Source organism: Vipera berus (genome assembly GCF_964194415.1).
Source record: "Vipera berus genome assembly, chromosome: 2".
Taxonomy (NCBI): Eukaryota; Metazoa; Chordata; class Lepidosauria; order Squamata; family Viperidae; genus Vipera; species Vipera berus.
This window is the reverse complement of record NC_138203.1, coordinates 144,755,591-144,779,374: the sequence shown is the minus strand read 5'-3', so window position 1 is coordinate 144,779,374 and position 23,784 is coordinate 144,755,591. Positions and strand designations below refer to the sequence as shown.

At 42.6% G+C, this 23,784-nt stretch overlaps 1 protein-coding gene across 5 annotated transcripts in view; it reads left to right on the top strand.

Annotated features, from left to right (window-relative positions):
• Positions 1-23,784, top strand: part of ITGA7 (integrin subunit alpha 7) — a 64,361-nt gene that overhangs the window by 6,000 nt on the left and 34,577 nt on the right. The gene's annotated exons all lie outside the window — the stretch shown is intronic.

The following is a 23,784-nucleotide window of genomic DNA, read 5'->3' as shown; positions in this document are numbered from 1 at the left end:
CTGGGCTCTTCCATCCTTTGAGAACCTTAATGTACTGTATGCGAAGAACACAAACCCTCTTTTTCCCTGACTGATCTCATGCTTTCATTTCAATTCGTGGATTAAATTGTGTCTTTTTGGCCTTGGATGAGCTTGGGAAATTTTCAGATAATGTAAGTCTATTACCACCACCACCACCACCATCACACACATACACACACTTCTCCGCAAACACAACCATGTGAGGATTTTTTGCCAGTTTGAAAGCGGCTGCAGACCTCCCCATTCCCACAAGGTCGGTGGGATTGGAGAGCTTGAACTGATTGATTTCTGGCTCAGCTGCTGTGTGTAGCCAAAAAGAGATCTGCAGATGGGGTGGGGGAGGATGTAGGATTGGTTTGGCTGCTGATGCATTGAGATGCTGTAGCTCCATTTCTCCATGGGAATACATTCTCACTCACTTCTTCTCTCAGGTCCTGATCTTTATGCCCTGCAATGAAACACTTGTCTTTACAGATTTGCAACTTTCCTCCAAGCGCAAATGAAATGTACTGGGTGTAGGTAACAAAATCACCTTCAGAGGTGGCTCTGAAAAACAAGCTCAACCTAACAACGTGACCTTATTATTATTTTCCTCCAAGCTTTCTTGATTTTAGTCAGCTCATTTAGGAAGTGAAAATGCTTTTTTTTTTGCTTTTTCTTCTATTTAGCCTTTCCTCTTCTACTGTAAATCACCCAGGGGTTCTGCCGCAGATACTGATCTATTTGCCTTGGCTCAAAACGATGTAAGATGTGAGTTTTCTTCTCTTCAGAACTTCACTGTTCACTCGCTCTGCTTCTATGAGACTTGCCAGCAGAATTTCTAGATAATTGCCTTTTCCCTCTGCAGTTGCTGCTCCATGCAGAGAAATATAGCTATGATATATTAGGTTGCAGTAATTTATTATTACCGGTATCCAAATACAGGGTTTATAACCTATATATTCTTGGTTTCCTATTTGCAAATTATTTTTAACATTTAATGAAAAAATATTTACAATAAATTAAAAAAACACACAATAGTACTGTACATTGGGGGAAATTTTATTTATTTTATTTAATTTATATACCGCCCTTCTCCCGAAGGACTCAGGGCGGTGTACAGGGCAATAAATACCAAAAGTACAAAATACAAAAATTAAAAACAAATTAAACAATTGTGCCCGAATACAATAAATTAATTAAAAACAGTAATTAAAACCCCAAACCCATCAGACCAGGCCGGCTTGTTCAAATAAATAAGTTTTTAGATCATGTCGGAAGGAGCGAAGGTCGGGAGCCATCCGGAGCTCAACCGGTAAACGGTTCCAAAGGTCTGGCGTGCCCACAGAGAACGCCCGTATTTCATAATGATGCTGTTGTTCACTAAAACCCCTCTTAAAAATTGCATATTTAAATCCATAAAACTGCAGAAAGCATAACAGTACAACATCATTGTAGTGCAACACACTGAAGTACAGAATAGCCAGAAATGAAGAGCCACTAAGCACAAATGTAGCCCAAAGCCTGAATAACGAATAAAAGCTGATAATGCTTTGCATTCCCTGGAACTAAATTCTGCATTTGTAGTGCTTGTATCAAAATGCCCTCTTCTCTTTTGGGTCTGCTAGTAAAGTCAAATCAAATTTGTGATAAATTTTTAGACAGGTTTGTGCAGTTGTGTTGATAACAACATGCTACTGCCTTAATGTCTATGGAGATTCTCAGTCGTCCAGGCCATGGTTATCCCAAAGGTGTTTTTTCAAGAGGCAACTGGACTTACTTGGTTTTTTTTAAAAAAGACGTTTCGCTTCTCATCCAAGAAGCTTCTTCCGCTCTGACTGGATGATGGGGAATGGAAGGATTTATATTCCTTGCAGACAGCTGGTCATTTGCATTCTTTTAGCCAGTTGTTCAGGCCATTTGGAGATTTATCCGTTGTCCTCAAGGTCACCTGAGTGGTGCAAATGGGTGTGGAGCCTTCTTGGAACTGCTGAAAGGACTGTGTTGTAGACTGGAGAGAGATGATGTCATATTCCCTCCCCCTCTACTGAGAGAAGGCTATTCAGTTTTAACATAAATGGCCTATGACACAGATGGCTGCCATAATGGTAAATGCAGGGCTTTCAAGAAAGTCCCAACCAGATTTCAATTGGTGGGCAGGCACATCAATCAGCAGACGCCCTATCAGAAGCGGTGTGGGGTGAGTACTGAATTTCACTGCAACAATCCCAGCAATTTCTAATCCTATCTGTTCCTTATTACAGTTTGTACAATAACTATTTTTTTTCTTCCATTGTTAAAAAAATCAACCGTGAAAAACAATTAGATGCTACAAAGTCTAACTGAAATTGCACTCAGATCATCACTGGCCTGTGCCAAGATTCAGTCTAAACCAGGGGTAGGCAAAACCTTGGCTCTTTTATGACTTGCGGACTTCAACTCCCAGAATTCCTGAGCCAGCCATGCTGAGGGAAAAGGGAGAGGTTTCCAAGCTGAGCCATGCTGGCTCAGGAATTCTGGGAGTTGAAGTCCATGAGTCATAAAAGAGCCAAGGTTTTGCCTACCCCTGGTCTAAACAAACAATACACATTAGTACAAAATCTCTAGATCTTCTTATAGGAAGTTTTTTTTCCTGCCGAAGAAAAATAGTTTAGAATAATCTTGATTAAGTCATCCAGACATTTGCTTTGAAAGAGCTTCCTCAATCTTCGAGCAGCAGGCAAGAGTCAAGGCCAGGCCTTAGGCCTTTTGACAAAGTTTCAGGATGGCATAGTCTAAAAAAATCTGGTGGACAATAGCTGGGAAGGGTGCTCTACCTCAGACCAGTTGGCAGTGCTCCTTCTTTGACAACTTGCAAATTTCCAGTGCCTCAGTTGCTTTGGGCTCTATCTCATACTTCGGCCATACTGTTCCTCAGATATGATTGATGATGATTTTTTTGATCCCACCACAGAGCGTTAGGCTCTTTGTGTATATTCCTATTATAGAGTCCTCAAGTTACAGCCATTCATTTAGTAACCATTCAAAGTTATGATGGCACTGAAAAAAGTGACTTATGAGCGTTTGTCACACTTATAACTGCTGCAGCATCCCCACGGGAAAGCCAGATTCACTTAACAACCAGGTTACTAACTTAACAACTGCAATGATTCATTTAACTGTCTTGCTTAGCAATGAAAATTTTGGGCTCAATTGTGGTCGTAAATTGAGGACTACCTGTATTGTTGTACTTTGAATATTTTCTACCACAGTTACAGATGTGCGTACAAGCCATTTATATCCTTGTGTACTGTCTTTCACATCAGTAAGAGATAAACACATTGCCGGTGATCTTGTGTAAGGCAATTTTAGTTTAATTTATATTGTTCAGCTCAATAGTTCTACTTTATTTTTCAGGAGCACTCAAGCAATTAAGTGCTTCTTCGGTGTTATATAGAACAGGGCAAGCAGGGTATGCAAATATATAGGGGGAAAGAGAGGGGAATTAAATTCAATTTCTCTTTTCCACATTATTTACCTTATCCTGGCAAAACATACAGTAACAGATAACAAATAATATATACTGCTCAAAAAAATAAAGGGAACACAAGATAAGACATCCTACTATTAAATACAGTACAGTGTGTTGTTTAAGTGTTCCCTTTATTTTTTTGAGCAGTATATTTTGACTTAGAAGATCCCAGGTTCGGTTTCCAGAAATTTTTTCTGGGCTGGAAAAAACTATGTTTGAGGTCCCAGAGAGTCAATGTCAGCTAGCCTCACACACTTCACATTAAACAACAATTAGACCGCATTATATCCTGCCATGATATGTGAACTCAACCAGTATTGCTAATATTAAATTACAGTAATTATCTGATTTAGTATAGCAAATCTGTATGTGGAATTCACATTTGAAATTACAGGTGTTTTTAATGGGAGATTTATTATGGATCTCCTCCATCAAATTCATTTTGATTTCCAAAAGGCTGATATTCATACAACCCTAGAAATCTGGGATGGGAGAGAGAGACATGGGAAATGCTTCTCTGCTCCAGTCTCAATTATTTTGGCACAGAAACATTATCACTGAGGGTATAAACACCACTTTTTGTAGTCCAAGGGTTTGCTATAGCAATGCCACCCTTGTGTATCTCCTTGCCAACCGAATTCAAGGCAATTAGTAAGAACATTGCCTTTGTTGTGTGGAGAGTAATTCCAATATCATTTCTGTAATCCTGTTCCCTAAGATAAGACCACAAAAAGTTTTATTCTTATCTACTGACCTTCCAAGGCTTCTTCAGACATTACAATCTCCCCATGCAGAATGTTCATTGGTGCAAGACAAGGCATGGAAGTTATGTAAAACACACGGTTACCTCTTTCATTATGTATTTGCCCAGTTATAAGTCTTGGCAGGCCACCACCAGCTGCAGTTTCTCAGAAAAAAGATGCTTGATCATAATCACATTTAAATGTCTGTACACCCCTGTTGTCTGTTTTTTTCCATACTGTAGGTTTTTTTTCCTTCTGTGTGAGAAAATTATGAGGGCTTGATCAATTTTATTTCCCACTCAGCCTCTCTGCCAAAGTCCTGAAAGAGTCTGTAGAGAATAAATGGAGGTAATGATGAATATTTATAGCACAATTGCTTGAGCCACTGACTGCACCCAGAATTGCTAATTGGATGTTTAAGCAATGACGTCCAAGTCCAGTTCTCCTTTCTTTCTCTCTTCCCTTCCTCCCAAGGTCCACTGAGCTCCAGATGCTCTATTCTGGCCTTCCTTGAGAGTCTCTGGGGGTGTGTATGTGAAATAATATCTCCCATCTAAATAACCTGGGAAGCTTCTGCTTCCTTCCCTTCTTTGCTATATTTCTTTCCCAGGGAACTGCCAGACACCCCCTCCCCCCACCCCACCTTCCCCTCAACTCCTCAATTATGCAAAGGCAGCTGAAATCAATAATCCAAATGGAGATGGGAATTCTTTCATTCCAGGCCATAATAAGACCTCTGGGTATGTAATAGATAAATAAAATCCTTGTGCTGATTTTAAAATGACCATAAATGTAATGTAGTGTAAGGGAGCAATGGGAGAGGGGTGTGAGAAAAATAACCATTGTGGTTCTGTTATATTTTACCATTTATGATTTGCCACTCTGGACAGTGAGTACCTTTATCCCATCCTAATACGCCGGGGTAGTGCACTTATGAGTACTCAGCTGCCAGTAACAGTCAGCCTCATCCAGTTTATATAACTAGTGAACATAATATAAATACACGCATATAAACCAGCTCATTTATAATCCTAGATGAAAGGTTTTCTACAAAAGGACGGTATGTATCCATATTTACAGGAATGGAATTATTTATCCTGGGATAAATCCAGCCGTGACAAATATAACAAATAGTCTCACAAACTACAAACCTCTTATGTTTTTTTCCTTTAGCACAGGAGAGTGTGTACAACTCCCTTTCCCAGCTGAGCACAGTCTGCTTGGTGCAACCAGTTTTAAGTATCTAGATGCCTAAAGTGGCCTTTCTTTATCCCTAGTAACTTGATAACTTCACAGTAAAAAAAAAGTGATTCTTTGGGTCCCTCCCACCCACCCAAATACATCCGTACTGATGTAAGTTAGGCTCAGAAGAATTTGTCCATCCAGCAGTAGATTGTTCTCTAGGGCTGCATTTATACTGCTGTACCATGAGAAAAGAAAAACATTACATAGGGAATTTATTTCAATTTCTCTATGAAAAAAATACCCAAATCTTTGGAAATGACTTCTTTAATTCCTGGAGATAGATCCTAAAATCTTCTATAGTACATGCAAATTGTCTGATCTGTTCCTGAGAAAACATTTTTATCTGTCTATACAGATCAAATGAGCGATTGCTGGTAAAGGACCAACTTTTCATCTTCCCGCTTTCTTTCCTGCTACACGTTGGCATCTCCTGATTGTCGTGCTTGAGAGCTTGATCGCTGGGGGTCCAGGTAGAAGCTACATGCTTAAGAGAGGAGGCTGCGCGTGCAGGAATTTAAATTTTGTGTTCCCTAAGGGAAGGTGAGTTCCCTGCACGCCTGGAGGACTCTTTTTGAAAAGGTGACAAGGCACATTCAGCAGAATAGACACAAATTTTCTTCAGTTAGGTTTGGGCTTTGTCACTTCTTTGAGATCTAAAGGAACACCTGTCAATCAACAACTGAATCAGAGAAGGTGGCATGCTTGGCCAGTGCCCACAGTCTACTCATTATGACTCAGAGGCTGAGCTGGCGGTTGTGGAAGGAATGTACTGAAAGGGCACCTTGGTATTCCCAGATCTATGTGTGACTCCTTTGTTGGTTGGCTGTCAGAGTCAGTCAGGCACCCACAGAGATTCCAGGACGGTGTTTGCTGGCTTCCTGGCAGGCAGGACTCTGATTCTGGCAGTAGAAGGGACTTTTGTCCAGTCTCCTGCCCACACTGCTGTGAACCTCCTGCCTGTACTGCCACTCTTAACACTAGCTTCAGCCAGGCAAAGTGTGAAAGACAAGGCCTGTGAGAGCCGTGGTAGTATACAGAAGAAAAAGAACTCACCAGCTGCTTCCATAAGCACATCTCAATAGCCTGCATGTACTGTAACACAGTTCCTTTGTTTTAGGCTTAAGTTTCTTCTTGCCTTCCCACCTGGGTCAGTGTTATCCCCCTGCCCTCCAAGCTTCTGCCTGCCTTATCATCTCTTCTTGCTGCAGGGTTGGAGCACTGATATGAAACAGGGGCTTTGGCATTTTCCCTCCCTGCAAGAATGCTGTCCTTACTACAGCAGCTCGGGCGGGGCCAAGGTTTCCTTGTGTTGGCGTCTGTGTGTGCATGTTAGTTAAATGGATAGGAGAGCAATCATTACATAATTCTTCCCTGTTATGTCTGCTCCCCACCTTCCTGCCCATCCCAAGACATTCTCCACATTCTTCATCCTTGAATGGGGTCTGTAGAGACTTCAGACAAGAGATTGAAAATGAAGCAGGAACTTGGCATAAATAAATAATTTCTCCTTTACAAGACCTACTCCGCAGAGGGCTCCAACAGGCCTTGGAGGCTGGAACAGTGCTCCTCCTTTTGTCATCTCTTGTACCAGACCGCTCAACTGCTTATAAAAAAATTGCTATTTTTCTGCATGATCAGCTTCACTTTACTCTGAACTCTCCTCTGATTCGCTGGCCTATAATAGTCCATTGAATACTCAAGTAGATACAAAAGGGCCTTGGTGGAGCAGTGGGCTAATGCCTCCCTAAGTAACACCAGCTGCCTGCAATTAGTGCAGGTTCGCATCCCACCAGGCTCAAGGTTGACTCAGCCTTCCATCCTTCCGAGGTAGGTAAAATGAGGACCCAGATTGTTGGGGGCAATTAAGCTGACTTTGTAATAATGCCGCTTGGGGGGTGTATGAAAGCCCTAATAAGCAGGCATATACATAGGATGAAGGCTATTGCTAAGCACATTGATTTCTGCCTTAGATTGTAAGCCGCCCTGAGTCTTCGGAGAAGGGCGGGATATAAATGGGATTAAAAAAATAAAATAAAAAATGCTCCCTTGCTTTTATCTGATACATTAGCCTACCTGAAAGAGTTCACGTGACTGACTCTCATCCATGATGTTCTTAACGGAGTGATATCTGTAGGACTTCTGTCATCCTTTTGGGTCAGAACCAAGAGTGACGTGCTGGGAAGCAAGCATAAATCTTCCTATTCCAGGATCAAACCATTCTGCCTCCTTTACCTTTTGGGGGGTAGAACAAAATGGTGCCTTCCAGTTCTGTCTCGTTTGTTCACTGGGAAGCTGGTGCCTGGAGAAGCCAGAGCTGAGCAAAATTCTTATCGTGTCTCTGCTTATTTTGGATTGTCCTTGTGCTTGTTGTCCCAAGCAGTTATTTGTGGTAGAGGCTCCTGTGTTCTGTCTTGTTCACTCATGTGTGACCTTTCGGAGAGGGAAGGTACTTTTTTATAGCGTTGCTGCCAGAATTAGGCAAGACTCAGAGTAGGATGGCGGGGTTTATTTATTTGGGGGGGGGCGGCTCTTGGCAGAAGATACCTCCTGTTTTGGCACCTGAAATAAGAAATCCAAAGGGTAATTATCCACTTTAAATTATGCACCATGATAAGGTGCAGCTTTTCATGATACTACCATATCAACATCTGTCTACTGCCTGGCTGTCAAACATCTTGAGTATCACTACCATATTTACTACTGTACTAATATTTTCTGCAATAGGCTACAAGTAGGGTTGACTTCTTTTAGAAGTGGAAAAGGGGCATCATATATGTTGATCTCAGTGTTACTTATTTCATTTTATTTTTTTCTGGAAGGAAGGAAGGAAGGAAGGAAGGAAGGAAGGAAGGAAGGAAGGAAGGAAGGAAGGAAGGAAGGAATCTGGATGTGGGAACTCGAAGATGGATAAAAAAGTATCCAGAGTATCTGATGTGGATTTTGGATATGCTCTTCCCTGGGAAAAAGCTTACTCAGTGCTTCAGTCACTTTGTGCCCCTGCCTTGGCCAGTCACTGATGATACTCAGAGGAACATGTACTCACACACATACAATCTTGCATGAATATTTCTGGCCCTCCTCCTTTTTTGGACATGCTGGGTGCTGAGTTATTTTGAGTGAATTCCTGTTTATTTTTACCATCTCTCACTCTCTCCCCCCCCTCTTTCTTCCACTCCTCCACATGGCCTAACCTTGCTGTTGCTAACTATCCTCTTCCCTAATCCTGATCTAAAGTGTGAGAATGAAATAGGAATTCCTTGCAGAAAATGCTTCAAGAACTCCAGAATTGGCTGGAAGTAGGGACTTCCTTCTCCAACCAATCAGGAAAAGTAAAACAATGACAGCTCAAGCAGTCATAAAAGGCAATAAGGAGTGACAATGAAACAGTGTAATCCAACAGCTATGTAGTAGGATCCCTTATAATGCAACGGACAAATTCGTACCTTCTGCAAGTATGCAGTTGCGTGGAGAGCTCAGTTGGTCTGAAGGTTTTTGTGTTTTTTTTAAATAAATACTATGGACCAAACTGTTGTGTTTACATGTGAACATTTCTAATTAAATAGGAAACTCAGTGTATTTCCAAGATAAAGTCAATTTCCTTCATACTGAGCTGGATTGTGGATGACTTCATGGACATTTTTAGCAATAATGCCAAAATGACTTGTTGCAGCCTTCTTTTTGATGTTCTTTCAATTACTCTGCAGTTTTGAGTTTTCTTGGTGGTTCCATCCAAGAACTAATTAGGGCTAACCCTACTCAGCCTAGATCACCCAAAGCCTGCTCACTGCTGCTTCCTGCAGCGATGCTTTCAAAATACCCATTTATCAGTGGGTTAGGACGCTGAGCTTGTCGATCAGAAGGTCGGCAGTTTGGCGGGTCGAATCCCGAGTGCCGCGTAGCAGAGTGAGCACCTGTTACTCATCCCAGCTTCTGCCAACCTAGCAGTTCGAAAGCACGTAAAAATGCAAGTAGAAAAATAGGGACCACTACGGTGGGAAGGTAACAGCATTCCGTGCGCCTTTGGCGTCTAGTCGTGCCAGCCACATGACCACGGAGACGTCTTCAGACAAGTGCTGGCTCTTCGGCTTTGAAATGGAGATGAGCACTGGCCCCTAGAGTTGGAAACGACTAGCACGCATGTGCGGGGGAACCTTTACCTTTTACCTTTTTATCCAGCCTTGCACTTTTCTTTGCTTCTGTCATTTGACATCCACACATTCCCATGCCTTTCTGAGCAGAAGGTACATTTTGGGGGTGCCTTGTTGTCTCTCACTCTGTTCCCATGAGTGAGCAGAGAAGAATTCAGGATAGCCATTGTAGGTACAGGAGAAAATACTTAGAAATTATATGGCTTGCTTTCGTGGCATTACCAGCTAATGGTTATTGACTACCCTTTGTTAATATTGTTAATACTCAGATAGGATTGTCTGATCTTTCCTCGTTAGACCATCTGGGCTTTAACAAACAACATTTAATGTGCTTGTGTACTCTGCCAAATCCAGATTGGGAGTTGGAGCAGAGAGAAAAATTGACTTCAAATTGCAGCTTGATGTTAGAAAGTCATTTGAGAGTGGGCAGCTGGAGCTGGCTGAAACTGGAGATGCAGTGAGAGAGGAGAGGGGAACTTATCCTAGTAGCTGCTGGAGGTCCTCAAGACAAATAAAGTTATAGAGCCCTTCATAGTATCAAACAAAAGAAGGAAAAAAGGAAAGAAAAAAGGGTGGGAGGGACGGAGGAAGGAAGGCAGGCAGGCAGGAAGGAAGGAAGGAAGGAAGGAAGGAAGGGCAGAATGCAGAGAAGAGCAACAAAGATGAATATGGGAGCTGGAGGCTAAAACATACGAAGAATTGGGTATGTCTAATCTGGTGAAAAGAAAGAATACTGTAGGGGCAACTTGATAGCCGTGTTCCAAGATCTGAAAGTCTGCCACACAGAAGAGGGGGCTGGGGTCAACCTATTTTGAAAAGCACCAGAAGGCAAGACAAGAAGCAGTGGATGGAAACTAATCAAGGAAAGAAGCAACCTAAAATTCAGGAGAAAGTTTCTGAGAACAATAAACCAGCGGAACAACTTGCCTTCAGAGGTTGTGGGTGCTTCATCACTGGAGGTTTTTTAAAAAGAGACTGGACATCCATTTGTCTGAAATGATATAGGTCTCCTGCTTGAGCAGAGGGTTGGGCTAGAAGACCTCCAAGAGCCCTTCCAACTCTGTTATAAGTCAGATGGAAGGAGGGAGGGGAGGGGAGGGGAGGGAGATTAGGAAGGAGAGGGAAAGAAGAAAGAGGGAGGGAGGGAAGGAAGGAAGGAAGAGAAAGAGGAAAAAGAGAAAGAGAGAAAGGGATGTGTGTGTGAGAGATGCATACAACACACCCACCTAAATATTATTGCCATGCATATTATAGCCATAGGTTCTCCGTGATCAGATATTAAATACAAACTGATTTAATAGCCATTCTGTGTTCCCAGCAAATGAAGTATATTTATAGGATGAAACAGAGGCTAACGGACTCTTAAGGATTTTCAGCACATCATCAAGCAACCTTTAGAGAATTTCTGGGAGAGCTAACTCTATCCCCTCTCCTTGAAGCTGCGGTTTGCAGAAAGCAGGGCCAACTTCTACATCAGCGGTGCTTTCTTCCAAATAGATTGCAGGCGATACAAGGAATTGCTAAGCACATTGGTTTGTGCTTAAATTGTAAGCCGCCCTGAGTCTTTGGAGAAGGGCGGGATATAAATGGGATTAAAATAAAAATAAAAAAATAAAATTGTGCAAAGTAGCTTTTTAGAATGGGGCACATTGCTGGGTGAGATTTATACTTCTATTAGTTCTTGAAGTCCACCCCTTCTTTTTTTTTAAAAAAGGGGGTGGGCACTAGCTGAATGGTTCTCCTGAATTTAATGGAGTGCTTCTGAGCTCCAGCCAAATTCCAAAGGCTTATGCATCTGGCCTACATCTTCATGTAACTGTATCATAGCGCTGCTCTGATTCAGCTTTCATCCTCTCTGGAGAAGACAATAAAAGCCCAAATACGGTCTTCTATAATCTGGTTCCCCTCTAGGGCTCTTGGCGCCACGACTCCCAGAGTTGTAGGAAACTACAGTATCAGTAACATTTGGATGGTATCAAATGGGGAAAATACGGTTCAACAGCCCTGGATAGGAAAATTGTATTTAGGTGTTTTTTTAAAAAAAAAAATCCCATTTATATCCCGCCCTTCTCCAAAGACTCAGGGCAGCTTACAATCTAAAGCACAAATCAATGTGCTTAGCAATAGCCTTCATTCTATGTATATGCCTGCTTATTAGGGCTTTTATATATAAATGTAAGCAGGGCATGGGTTTCCCCACGTTCCTAAAGCTCCTGTATCTCTAAAGCCGTTCCTTTCACAACATAACACACACACACACACACACACACACACACACACACAGAGAGAGAGAGAGAGAGAGAGAGAGAGAGAGAGAGAGAGAGAGAGAGGCAGATCCTGCTGGCATTACTGCTAGAACTCTGACAGAAGCAAGGCAGCTTCCCCTGTATCTCATTTTTCCTTCTTACACAGGAAGAAAGAGACAGACAAGCAGGTGCCACCCAGTGTGTTCCCTTTTATATAGTCAATAGGCAAGGAGCAACACAGTGTCAAAGCATCTCTTCATTGTCTCCAGAAAAACAACTGCTCAGCTACAGATAATGGCCGGTAGTTATACACATAAGCCCTCTGGTGTTCCTCCAATTACCTGCCAGAATTCTCCTGCCCCAAATACAAATGTTCCCACTGACCGTCAAGCTAGTTAGCCCTTCAGCTTGGCAGGAAATGCCTACTTAGCTTCTCCACAATAGACGAGGGTCCATGGCTTGCATCATTACATTCCAGTACATGACATTCCCCAATAAGATTCTGCTGGGAGACTCAAGGCAGAGCTGTTCAGCTGGCCTTGGAGGAGAAGATATATGTTAGAAGCAGCAGCTTGTCCTGTTAAACAGAGGAAGATGGCTCTCCATATCCTCTTCCACAAAACAGTAGGTGAGGTCTGTGGTGGGACTCCAGTGACATCACAAGCCTTGTCTCTGCTGGAATCCAGCCCAATTGACTTGGAAGGATTGAATCTCAGCCTTTGGTGAAACCTAATCCGTCCCTCTGTCCTGTTTTGTTTTGTTTTGTTTGGACGAAAGCCATTTTTAGTCTGTCCAACCACATATCTCAGCTTTAAAGGAAACTCAAGCCCACTTCTGCTTCCTCCCAATCTATGAAGACTCTATGAAGTTGGTGATGTTTTGGATTCCATTGATAAGCTTTTTTTAAGCACTCAGGCCTACTCGTAGCTCAAATGTAAGCTTTCGGAGATGGCCTTTGCTCAGGAAAATTTGTGGAAACATTTCACATCTCTCTGTTTTTCCTGCAAGAAAATATTGAATGGGGAATCTGTTGAACTTGTCAATGCTATGAGACAAACGATCAAGAAACCAACTCCTCAGGAAGATCTACTTCTACTTGATTGAGATATTATAGTAACCGAATCTTGTAAGTCTGCTTGTTTTACCTTTCCTCCCTCTCGTATCTTATTAGACAACTCATACCTCATTATTCTGGAGATATTTCCTCACCTAAACAGAAATAGGATGATTAAAAGCAAAAAAGTAGTGGAAGCAACCTCTGACTTCTGACTGGCTGCCCCATTGAGGTTTTTTTGTAGGAATATGGCAGGGACATTGAAAAGTTTCCCTTCCCAACAATCAGATAAATGGCTGTTGCTGGGTGGGGAAGGGAGGAAGGGATTGTTAGACTGACTGGGAAACTGTCATGGAATGTTGTAAATCAGACATGTCAAACTGCGCGACGTATCGGGATTATTTTGCCATTGCCGGCAATGGGGTGGGCGCGGCTTATGCGTGACACATCCGGCCCGCAGTCCGGCAGTTTGACACCCCTGTTGTAAATGAAGATCACATGACCATAGCAGCAGCACAGCAACAGCCAGTAACCCTGAAGCACCCCTAATTTTCTCAAATTTCACTATCTCAGGATTCACGCGTGTGGGATTTTGCTTACATTCTGTAAGTTAGCCCATTTGAGATACCTTAGTTCAAAAATGGTTGCCCTATCATGCAATGTTTCACCCAGTTAAAGGTCATGACAAGGAGAGTTTTAGTTGCATATAAATCGAATCAAGCAGGAGCCAGCTAGAGTCTCTTCTTAATACTATCTTCTTTCCCAGGCTTCTCCCCTTGTTTTTGTAATGGCTTCTGAATATTTTCCTACAAGGCCATGTCTCTGTACATCTCGATTTTTCCTTCCCTTGGCTTTTAGCTGAGATTTAACTAGTGTACTGAATTTTGGCTAGTGTGAAATGTTAACTGGAATGTGTTGGTTGAAAAACTCCATGATAAATCTAATTCCACCTTAACTTTTTCTCTTTTTTAAAAAAAGAGGTGATTCCTTCTCCATCAGCATGAGACACAGAGCAACAGAGAAAGCACCACCTGGGAATCAGCATGTCAGAGTCTGTGAAAATGGAGAATTGTGTCCCTCTGTGAAGAAATTGGCAGCCACACACTTTCCATTAAATTCTTGTAATTTCATTGTCATGACTTCTAGCAATTTCCTCTGTTCCAGGAAATCAGTGTTTTAGCTGAACATTTTTTTTAATTTCCCTTTGGTTAACTGTCTGAAAGCATATTTAACACTGAATATTTCTGTGGCTTTGAAATTCCTCATTTTGTGTTGAGTTTTCCTAAAGGCATAGACTTGCTCGTTGTATCTCTTGGTTTGCTATGGTTTTGATAGGCAAACAGTTTGATGTCAAGTTAGAAAGGCCAGTTTTCCCACCTGTTCTTTGAGTGTTATTCTTAACAAGTCATCCAGATTTAAGAGTGCTCTTGCAACACATGGCAATTCTTGATTGTCCCAATAGTGTTTTTTGCAAGCAGAATTCCCTTTTACAGATGAGAAGTTGGGAATATTGTGTGTTTAGGGTTATTGAATTGATTCGGGACTGCAATGGGCTTTGTGCGGAGATCTCTCAGGCAATATGTCAGGAAAGGGGAAGGAGAGCAACATAAAGCAAGGTTTGGCTCAGAATCTTATCTAAGTTTGTGAACCATTGCTAATAAAGTACTAAAAAAACCAGCTACAACTCCTCTGTCATATACTGCTCAAAAAAATAAAGGGAACAGAAAATAAGACATCCTACTATTAAATACAGTACACTGTGTTGTTTAAGTGTTCCCTTTACTTTTTTTTATTGAAAAGTTTTACAATACATTTTTTTAAAAAGACAAAACCCCTCCCAACCCCCTCCCCTCTCCCCAACCCTCCCCAACACCTCCCTCCCTTCCCCCTCCCTCCCCGACTTCCCAGAGCTCAATACAGGGTATAAAAATACAAGCAATCATAGTCTACCTTATGCAAACAACAATAAAATATTAAATCTATCGCACTTTAACTCTTATAAAATAACTACAAGCAATTTAAATATCACATCAATACTTATTCAAATGCTAGATGAAACTTTTTAGTCCCATATTTATTCTGGATATAATCAATCCATCTTCTCCACTCCACAATATATCTCTGTTGCGAATGGTCTTTCAGGTACGCTGAGATCTTTGCCATTTCCGCCAGATTGGAAACTTTTAAAGTCCATTCTTCTATAGTCGGCAGTTCTTCCTTCTTCCAATATTGCGCTACTAAAAGTCTCGCTGCCGTAATTAAGTTCAACATCAGCTTAGTGTCCACAACAGTAGTATCAGTAATAATGCCCAGTAAAAACAGTTGCGGACAAAACTTTATCCTTTTCTTGAATATCTTTTGCATGTTCCACCAAATTTTAATCCAAAGTTCCCTTTACTTTTTTGAGCAGTATATTTTTTGAAGATGCTCATTTAAGGTTACAGGTCTGTATGCATTTATCTGAAAGAGGGCTGTGAGTAGCTTTCAGAGGTTTGGAGGAAGTATTTGTACTAGACTTCAAGCCCTGTAGGACAAGTTTGATCGATCAGTTCAGATGTCTTCCAGGTGATGTTGACGAAACAGGTAGTCCTTAAGGTACTACCACAATTGAGCCCAACATTTCTGTTGCTAAGTGGAACAATGGTTAAGTGAATTTTGCCCGATTTTACGACCTTTCTTGCCACAGCTGTTAAGTGAATTATTGCAGTTTTTAAGTGCAATAGTTAGTGTCATAGTTGTTAAGTGAATCTGGCTTCCCCCATTGATTTTGCTTGTCAGAAGGTCACAAAAAGGGGATCACATGATCCCGGGACATTGCAACCATCACAACTACGAATCGGTTGCCAAGCATCTGAATTTTGATCACATGACCATGGGGATGCTGCAAAGGTCATAAGTGTGAAAAATGGTCACAAGTCACTTTTTTCAATGCCGTTGTAACATTGAACGGTCACTGAAGGAACTGTTGTAAGTCAAGGACTACCTGAGGCCTTTGAACTATGGCGCTGGAGAAGACTCCTGCGAGTCCCTTGGACTGCAAGGCGATCAAACCGGTCAATCCTAGAGGAGATCAACCCTGACTGCTCTTTAGAAGGCCAGATCCTGAAGTTGAAACTCAAATTACTTTGGCCACCTAATGAGAAGGAAGGATTCACTGGAGAAGAGCCTAATGCTGGGAAAGATTGAGGGCAAGAGAAGAAGGGGACGACAGAGAATGAGGTGGCTGGATAGAGTCACTGAAGCAGTAGGCGTGAGCTTAAATGGACTCCAGAAGATGGTAGAGGAGAGGAAGGCCTGGAGGAACGTTGTCCATGGGGTCGCGATGGGTCGGACACGACTTTGCAACTAACAACAAGAAGCTGTATTTATTAGCATTAGGCTAAATCAGAGGAAAATCGGCCTGGAAATTCAATTCAAATAAGTCTTGATTTGGACATGTCCCTTGTCAGAGGATCAGTCCAGCAAGTGGGGAGGGAAATCTGGGTTGACTACACTACCCCACTGATGTTAATGAGGTTTACTTCTAAGCAATCATTAAGCAAAAAGGTTTCCTTTCACTTTCTCATGCTCCAGATCTAGTGTGAGTCCTCCCCCTTTTCTCCGTCTATGTCAGACATGTCAAACGTGCGACATCACGTGACATCATGCAATGTATTGGGACAGTTTTGCCATTGCCGGCAGTGGGGTGGGTGCAGCTTCCAGATGAGGTGTCCGGCCCGCAGGCCAACAGTCAGTGGGTTAGGACGCTGAGCTTGTCGATCAGAAGGTCAGCAGTTTGGCGGGTCGAATCCAAGTGCCGCGTAACAGAGTGAGCGCCTGTTACTCATCCCAGCTTCTGCCAACCTAGCAGTTCGAAAGCATGTAAAAATGCAAGTAGAAAAATAGGGACCACTACGGTGGGAAGGTAACAGCGTTCCGTGCGCCTTTGGCGTCTAGTCATGCCGGCCACATGACCACGGAGATGTCCTCGGACAAACGCAGGCTCTTCGGCTTTGAAACGGAGATGAGCACCGGCCCCTAGAGTCGGAAATGACTAGCACGCATGTGCAGGGGAACCTTTACCTTTTTAATCATTAATACTGCATGAGACAAAGGAAGATCTACAGTAGGTTATGTAACTTTTTCCCTGGTCTGCTTAAAGACATTTCGACACAAACATAGGCATTTGGTATGAGCTATAAGGATGCAAAAATGATGAAATGCATATCATGACATCACAGTGCAAACCCCAGCTTTATGCCTTTGTCCTAATGCTGGATGAAAGTAGGTAAAGCATGTGGCTTCTGTCGTGTGTTTTACAAGTCAGGGTTGCCCCAAACGTACTCACATGAAAATAGTGCACCAGTTTGAAAACAGCTCTGGATTTCTAGTCAGCTGTAAGAGAGAAAGCAGCCAGTTTAGTTCTGGCTCCATTACAGTAAAACTAGTTATTTTTTATTTTTTAAAAACGCATGACTCTGTGTATCTTATGGATGGCCCATTTTTGCATTTCCAACCATTTCTGCCTCATGGTTCCTGAGCTTCAGGTTTCTGGGAGAAAGTTGGCTTGATGGCTTTTCAACTCCCCCTTCATAGGAACTGCCTGGGCTTTTTTTTTTGCTACTGAGTAAATAATTTTACCCCCTTCATGGATTACTGCCTTGTCGTGGCGAAGGGGCTTGCGTAATTCAATGAAGCTATGAGCTATGCCGTGCAGGGCCACCCAAGACGGACAGGTCATAGCTGAGAGTTCTGACAAAACGTGATCCACTGGAGAAGGAAATGGCAACCCACTCCAGTATCTTTGCCATGAAAACCCTATGGACAGTACCAAAAGGCAAAACGATATGACGCTGGAAGATGAGCCCCTCAGGTCGGAAGGCGTCCAATATGCTACTGGGGAAGAGCAGAGGGCTAGTACTAGTAGCGCCAGAAAGAATGAAGCGACTGGGCCAAAGCCGAAAGGACGCTCAGCTGTGGATATGTCTGGTGGTGAAAGGAAAGTCCGATGCTGTAAAGATTTTTTCTCCATAGGAACCTGGAATGTAAGATCCATGAATCAAGGAAAGCTGGACGTGGTCAAACAAGAGATGACAAGACTGAACATCGACATCTTAGGTATCAGCGAACTAAAATGGACAGGAATGGGTGAATTTAATTCAGATGACCATCAGGTATACTACTGCGGGCAAGAATCCCTCAGAAGAAATGGAGTAGCCTTCATAGTCAATAAAAGAGTAGGAAAATCAATACTGGGATACAATCCTCAAAATGACAGAATGATCTCAGTTCGAATCCAAGGCAAACCATTCAATATCACAGTAGTCCAAGTCTATGCCCCAACCACCAGTGCTGAAGAGGATGAAATTGACCGGTTCTATGAAGCCCTACAGCACCTTATAGAAGTAACACCAAAAAATGATGTCCTTATCATCATGGGGGATTGGAATGCTAAAGTAGGAAGCCAAAAGATAACTGGAATAACAGGCAAGTTTGGCCTTGGAGTACAAAATGAAGCAGGGCACAGGCTGATAGAATTTTGTCAAGAGAATACGATGGTCATAGCAAACACTCTTTTCCAACAACCCAAGAGACGGCTCTACACATGGACATCACCAGACGGTCAACACAGAAATCAGATTGACTATATGCTCTGCAGCCAAAGATGGAGAAGCTCTATACAGTCGGTAAAAACAAGACCAGGAGCTGACTGTGGCTCAGACCATGAGCTTCTCCTTGCAAAGTTTAGGCTTAAACTGAAGAAAGTAGGGAAAAGCACTAGGCCAGTCAGGTATGAATTAAATCATATCCCTGTTGAATATACAGTAGAGGTGACAAATAGATTTAAGGAATTAGATCTGATAGACAGAGTGCCTGAAGAACTATGGACAGAGGTTCGCGACATTGTACAACAGGTAGCAACCAAAACTATCCCAAAGAAAAAGAAATGCAAGAAAGCAAAATGGCTGTCTGAGGAAGCTTTGCAAATAGCTGAGGAAAGGAGGGAAGCGAAAGGCAAGGGAGAAAAACATAGATATGCCCAATTGAATGCAGAATTCCAGAGAATAGCTAGAAGAGATAAGAATGCCTTCTTAAATGAACAGTGCAAAGAAATAGAAGAAAACAATAGAATAGGGAGGACCAGAGATCTTTTCAAGAAAATTGGAGAGATGAAGGGAACGTTTAATGCAAAAATGGGCATGATAAAGGACCAAAATGGCAGGGACCTAACAGAGGCAGAAGAGATTAAGAAGAGGTGGCAAAATTACACAGAAGAACTATACAAGAATGAGCTTAACGTCCCAGATAATCACAATGATGTGGTCACTGACCTCGAGCCAGACATCCTAGAATGTGAGGTGAAGTGGGCCTTAGAAAAGCTGAGCAACAACAAAGCTAGTGGAGGTGACAGTATTCCAGCTGAGCTATTCAAAATCTTAAAAGACAGTGCAGTAAAAGTGCTACACTCAATTTGCCAGCAAATTTGGAAAACTCAACAGTGGCCACAGGATTGGAAAAGATCAGTTTACATTCCAATTCCAAAGAAAGGCAGTGCCAAAGAATGTTCAAACTACCGCACCATTGCACTCATTTCTCATGCTAGTAAAGTCATGCTTAAAATCCTACAAGCTAGACTTCAGCAGTATGTGGATCGAGAACTACCAGAAGTACAGGCAGGATTTCGAAGAGGCAGAGGAACTAGAGATCAAATTGCCAACATACGCTGGATCATGGAGAAAGCTAGGGAGTTCCAGAAAAACATCTACTTCTGCTTCATTGACTATGCTAAAGCCTTTGATTGTGTGGATCATAACAAACTGTGGCAAGTTCTTAAAGAGATGGGAGTACCAGACCATCTTATTTGTCTCTTGAGAAACCTATATGCGGGTCAAGAAGCAACAGTGAGAACTGGACACGGAACCACTGATTGGTTCAAAATTGGGAAAGGAGTCCGGCAAGGCTGTATACTGTCGCCCTGCCTATTTAACTTATATGCAGAGCACATCATGAGAAAGGCAGGGCTAGATGAATCAAAAGTTGGAATTAAGATTGCCGGAAGAAATATCAACAACCTAAGATACGCAGATGATACCACTCTAATGGCAGAAAGTGAAAAAGAACTAAAGAGCCTCTTGTTGCGGGTGAAGAAGGAGAGTGCAAAAGTTGGGTTGAAACTTAACATTAAGAAAACCAAGATCATGGCAACTGGCCCTCTCAATTCCTGGCAAATAGATGGGGAAGAAATGGAGGTAGTGACAGATTTTGTTTTCCTGGGCTCCAAGATCACTGCAGATGGGGACTGTAGCCAAGAAATTAAAAGACGCTTGCTCCTGGGGAGGAAAGCCATGGCAAATCTAGACAGCACACTAAAAAGCAGAGACATCACCCTGTCAACAAAAGTGCGTATAGTCAAGGCTATGGTCTTCCCAGTTGCAATGTATGGCAGTGAAAGTTGGACCATAAGAAAGGCTGAGCGCCAAAGAATTGAGGCCTTTGAACTATGGTGCTGGAGAAGACTCCTGCGAGTCCCTTGGACTGCAAGGCGATCAAACCGGTCAGTCCTAGAGGAGATCAATCCTGACTGCTCTTTAGAAGGCCAGATCCTGAAGCTAAAACTCAAGTACTTTGGCCACCTAATGAGAAGGAAGGACTCACTGGAGAAGAGCCTAATGCTGGGAAAGATCGAGGGCAATAGAAGAAGGGGACGACAGAGAATGAGGTGGCTGGATGGAGTCACTGAAGCAGTGGGCGTGAGCTTGAATGGACTCCAGAAGATGGTGGAGGACAGGAAGGCCTGGAGGAATGTTGTCCATAGGGTCGCGATGGGTCGGACACGACTTCGCAGCTAACAACAACAAAAATAATTTTACATGGAAAATAGGGGGTTTATTTCCCTCTGGCTGGAATGGGAGTGGGTGGGTGGGGGGAATATTTGTTACTGTACAACTTTTAGCAGCTTGGGCTGGAAGCAATGGCTTTTGCCCCCCCCTCCCACCCCGTTCTCAGCATTGGGAGGGTGACAGATTTCACAATGAACTTTGAGGGATTATAAAAGTGGTGGTAGTGGGAAGCCACCCTACTACCATGCAGATTCACGTTATGCCAAGAGTTCTTCGTAGCCTTTTTTTTTCAAATTAAAAGCTGTCTTTCCATTTTCTAAACTATGAGTTTGAAATGACCACAACATTGCAAAGCTGGGCTTCTTGAAATGTGACTGATCTGAGCAATAACCTTTTTTTCCCCTGCAATTATTTTCTCTTTCATTCAGTGACCTCCAGTCTATTAAATGAACCCATATGAATGTCCATGCATTGGGCCTTCTTCTGTCCACTGTACCTCTGTTGTGAACAGCCAGTTCAGCTAGCAGCATTATAGGGAAAAGAAAAAAGGATTCGGTGGGTTTGCTCTTTTTTGCAGAGAACAAATTTGAGATGTTTCTGAGATTTGTGGAGCACTTCTGTGTGGTACATGCATAATTGTGCAGGGAAAGCTACGGCTAGGTTTTATTGTTTCTCCTTGGGACTTCTGCAGAATTCCTGTAGCTCTAGAAATATGTGCATATTCTCTAAAACGGTTATGAAAGAAGGACTAGAGAGATTTTGTTTTAGATCTCAAAATCTAAAGATCTCGTTGATTCCTATATCGCCTGCCACTGAGTGCTCCCTATGAAGATTTTACCTGCGGGGTCAAATGCAAAGGCTCTGGCCAAGCATACACAGTCAGCGGGCGTTCTCCATCACATTTGTCCAAAATGGCGTTGCAACCAGTCAGGATTGGGGAAAAAGAAAAGAAAAGCCTAAAATTGACAAAATGTGTGATAGTTTCTGTTATGTACTGGGCTTTTGGTATCACACTACGTGCGTTGCTGAACAGCTAACGGCTCTCCAGCAACCCAGACAGGATGTCTCCGGTCCTGCAATTGGTCAACCTCGGGCGGCAAGCATGGGTTCAATCTGATTGGTTGCTACCATAGGGTTTGGCTATATATTGTGGTGGGGTGCGCCCCAAGTCCTAGTACAGTTCGAGCTTGAATAAAAGAATGAGTTTCTCTGTACTCAGCTGTGTGTCTTCATTCCTGCTCACCAGAGCCCACGACTTAACAGTTTCATCGGCAGTTTTGCAACCCGTATTTAGCCTTTAAACTGTTGTGCTTTGCAATCACATGGACATTTTGGGAAGAGGAGAGAAAACTTGCCTTGAGCAAACAAAACCAATGTGATGTGATTAGAGCTAATCAGTGGTAGGATTCAGATAAGTGAACCACCGGTTCTCTGTGTGGATGCCACTTCTGGAAGTCCATTCTGGGCCTGGGCAACAAAAAATTACTTACTGGTTCTGCCAAACTGGTGCGAACTGGCTGAATCCCACCACTGGAGCTAATGTGTTGGTTTAGTGTGTCGGGCTTTCCAAATTACCCACTCCCTAGAGAAATGACTTATTCCTGTGTGGCAACAGCTGCAGCATTACCAATGTCTTGGCAAAAGAAGGGGCATGGCCATTTTAAATTCCTCCCATTTGCTGGAAAGGAAACTGGGAAGCTATCATCTTCCCTCAAGGATGGTTAAAAATCTGAACCTCACTATAGAAAGAGATTATTCACCTAAACCTAATTTTTTTGCCAAAAAGGGAGCAAAAATGTAGAAGAGAAGGGAAAGACTATGAAGCTCTATTTTTCAGGAGCTGGCTAAGATTTTGACTTTGTTTCAGCCGTCAGACAGGAGGATTAAGCCTCCGTCAACTCTCGTATTCCGACGATCCAGCTGGGACTCGGGGATTAATAACTAACTCCTTCTACCCATCTCCTGCAGCATTCTGATTTTCCTCATTTAAGTCTGACACGCAAACAGGATCAAGGGTAGCTTATCCATATTTTACTGAATGGCTGCACCAACCCAGCACGCTAAATCACAAACAAACCTGCCACATCACTCTGGCTTAACACAAACGTGTGAACCCAGCCTGAGAAAAACAAATAGCAAGATGAAACGTGATCGTTTAGAAAAGAAAGGGGATTCTGCCAATGTGGTTCAGCACGGGAACCCTTTGCGGGTGAGATTTTGTCTCTGGAATTGGTAGACTACGAGCAAAAATACAGCTGTTTTGGTCAGGAATGCAAGCGTGAAATGGGTTGTGGGCTGTTCCAGGTGACATCATGTCCCTCATTAGGAATTCTGATCGCTGGAGGGAAAGGACAGCTGTGATAAGAGACCGCAGGAACAGGTGACATGTGGTCAGGAGCTGAAGTGGGCCCTGCATCTGCTTGAGGCAAAAAGAGCATGAATATACTCTTCCCCCACCCAGCTGTTCACTGCCTCCTCCTCCTCCTCCTCCTCCTCCTCTATGTGCTCCTGGCAAAAATGCCTAGGATAGAATTTATTCTCTCTTTAACTAATTGATCTTTTCAGAAGGCACATTAACGTCAGAAGGGGGAATACTCAAGGTCGCAGTGGCTTAGCGTGAAGGGGAAAGGAGACCAGCAGCTTTTGCCAGCTCAGCAAGTTCTCCAGTGTGCTCAGCCCTCTTTGTTTCCCTCTCTCACATCTTTGTATCCATCGCAGTAATAATTTCAGTTCCTCCTTCTGTACATCGATTCATATTTTTTTTAACCCTAATTCAACCTTTCCCTTATTTTCCTTCAATCCTGCTTTCCTTTAGTTTCGGTGCCCCGTTTTCTCCTTTTATTCACTGCTCCTTTTTACATTAATCTGTTTCCATTATGCAGTACTTTTTTTCTCTCTCTCTCTCTTAACTACTGCTTAGCTACTGCTAAGCTTGTAAGCCGCCCTGAGTCTTCGGAGAAGGGCGGGATATAAATGGAATTAAAATTAAAAAAATAAAAATAAAAATTAAAAACCAA